Source organism: Austrofundulus limnaeus, unplaced genomic scaffold, assembly GCF_001266775.1.
Source record: "Austrofundulus limnaeus strain Quisiro unplaced genomic scaffold, Austrofundulus_limnaeus-1.0 Scaffold54, whole genome shotgun sequence".
Taxonomy (NCBI): domain Eukaryota; kingdom Metazoa; phylum Chordata; class Actinopteri; order Cyprinodontiformes; family Rivulidae; genus Austrofundulus; species Austrofundulus limnaeus.
The window spans coordinates 1,404,522-1,407,189 of NW_013952456.1; the positions used below are offsets into that span (position 1 = coordinate 1,404,522).

General features: G+C 40.8%; 1 protein-coding gene across 1 annotated transcript in view; it reads left to right on the forward strand.

Moving 5' to 3' along the window:
• Nucleotides 1–2,301: 2,301 nt before the first annotated feature.
• The window catches only part of csrnp1a (cysteine-serine-rich nuclear protein 1a), a gene marked incomplete at its 5' end in the record, with an annotated part of 12,764 nt that continues 12,397 nt past the window's right edge, over nucleotides 2,302–2,668 (forward strand). The window contains 1 exon segment of the mRNA XM_014008966.1: nucleotides 2,302–2,401.

A 2,668-nucleotide genomic window follows, 5' to 3' on the forward strand; every position in this document is an offset into this window, starting at 1 on the left:
CTATCTATCTATCTATCTATCTATCTATCTATCTATCTATCTATCTATCTATCTATCTATCTATCTATCTATCTATCTATCTATCTATCACTTCCTGTGTTGATCCTGGGGAAACTGAATGTGGTTTTTGAAGTCAGTAACTCCCTGAGGTGGTGTTCACAGGAAACCAGGAGGAACTGGGAGGAGTGTTTCACTCGCCTGAAGCTTTGTCAGTATTTGTGGGATGCATGTGGGTCATAGCTGCCTGTGAGRCTAACCGGGCCACAGCAGCCAGTCCCAGCAACCTTAGAGGCTGTCAGAATGTAGGTTAACTATAAGGTTATGTAATGTGGACCCGTGAACTCAAAGTACACTAATGGTTTGGACTGGCTGTTCTCTGACCGCAGATAGATGACGTCATCCGTTAAACACAGAACATGATGGTGTTAAGGACAAAGCAGCTCTGATTTGCCACCTTTTATTAGGATTTGTGGGATTTAGAAAAAGCGTTAAATATGATTTAAATGTAAAGATGTCATGTTAGAAATACACATTAATAATAGTTATTGTTAAGTGAATACACAGTCAGTTGTGAGACAATTTCTGCCACAGCTGTGCTGCTGAAGTGAAATATTAATTTGGCGCTGTAGCTGGTTTCTGCTCTGTTAGTGTTGCAGCAGTGTGGACTGGGACAGATCAGCCGCTGTCTGACGAATCAGGACACTGGACAGTCACACTCTATTTAGTGACTGGCTACAAAAGGAAAGAGGAAACTCTTAACTGTATTGCATCGATGTATTTATGTCCTGGAAGTGTAATTGTTCTATTAATAGCCACAATTCCTCATAGAGCACTTTGATCATGGGTTGTGAGTAAGACACATCAAGATCTAAGATGCTCAGGCTGAATATGCCTTCAGTGCTGCTGCAAGTTTAGCAACTATAAAAGACACACCTATCTATTTACTGTTTGTGCTGTTTCGCTGCACTAATCCCTCCTCTCCTGCACTGTCTGCCTGGTGTTTACTCCTACTGCAGGTCACTGGAAGAGATATGAACACACTGTAGCTATCCAAAGTGTGTCAGACTCCTAAAACACAGAGAGATGAAGTGGAGAAAAGCTGTCCATCCACTGCCCAGAGTATTTTGACCGAACACATTAAGTGCAGTTTTTGTCAAACTGATGCATATCAACACATGGGATCAAAGCTGAACCTCATGAGTATTTTAGTCCTTCCTTTCATCTGTCTGTCCATCTGTTAATCTGATGTTTTGTGAGTCCATCTTGAGAGCTCAGCTTCATTTTCCTCCCAGCCAAGGATGCAGAGTAGTCTGTGATTAACTTTAAAGGCAAAAACTGTGGCATGTTAACTCTTCTTCTTTCTTTTTTCACTGACATCAGTTAAAATTTAGTGTTTACAAATGCACACGAGTGAGCTCTACTTTATGACGTCCACTTTTAAAGACAATGTGGTGTGTTTGACTGAAAAGAATAGAACCGTAATACTGTTTTCATCGACAGCTTCTCTGCACTGAAGGGAGTTTCCTGGATTTTCTGGAACACCAATATTACAGGAGTCATATTTCAATAAAATAACATGAATACCAGGAAGTATGTGTCACCAAAACCAAACGTTTCCACCATTTCTCCACCAGGTTCACACTGATGTAAAAGACCTAAAAGACTGCAGATAAATGGAAGGCTTGAAAACAATTTAAATTTCTCTAAAGTTTACTTTATTTTTATTAAAGTGTTATGTCTGACTTTGCTTTCCTTGAAACGAATAAAAGCTTATTCATGCCCACCAGGAGTAGAAAATAAGTGACGCAGCTGTTTATCTGATCTTTACTTTGTGGTTTAAAGGTTCTTTATTTACCATCTCATGATTACTGGCGCAAACAGCTCAGTGTGAACACAACAGACAGGAATCTGTGGGCTGCCTGTGTCACTGTCTGCGTCAAGACGGACAGAGGAGAAACAGAGATGAACTACAAACAAGAGGAAACACTTTGAAGTACTTCCGGGTTTGTTGGGCAGCGCGTTGGAATAAACTTTGCGCAATGTACGAACAAAAAATATGCTTAAGTTGTGTGTGCATTACATTTATTTTGACAGAGGTTTTAMTAGCATACTAACATAATTTGGTAGGCTGAGAGGAGGTGTTTTTAAAGGTAAATACATAGCTGTTTGCCAAGGTTATGCGCAGGCGCGCGATTTCCGGTAGCAGTCAGGCAGTGAACTCTCTTGCCACATAACTCCGTGTCTTTGGGAGCTCCCTGTCTGTCCTCTCATATTCACACTGGTACTACTGTGAAGCCTCATAAACAGCACAAAATGCTCAGCTGGCTGCACCGCAAGCGAGAGCCATAACTTCGTGTCAGCTTCYTTCCTCCTCGTTTTTAGGCTGTTCTCCAGCTTGTGGGTGAGTAACTTGCTAAAAATACACCATGCTCTCGCGTTTCTGTCATTATTTCTCCAATGTTATACTATTGCGAGTGCTTAAATGATCATGAAATGAATGCATTTGTCTGCATTTACGGCGTCTTTGCAGTTATTTTCACTATATTTGAAATGAACATTTGGATAGGTTAAAAAAAGACTTGATGTTTAAACGAACTTGTGTGTCAGTGAGACAAACTTCACGGTGTGTGTGTGTGTGTGTGTGTGTGTGTGTGTGTGTGTGTGTGTG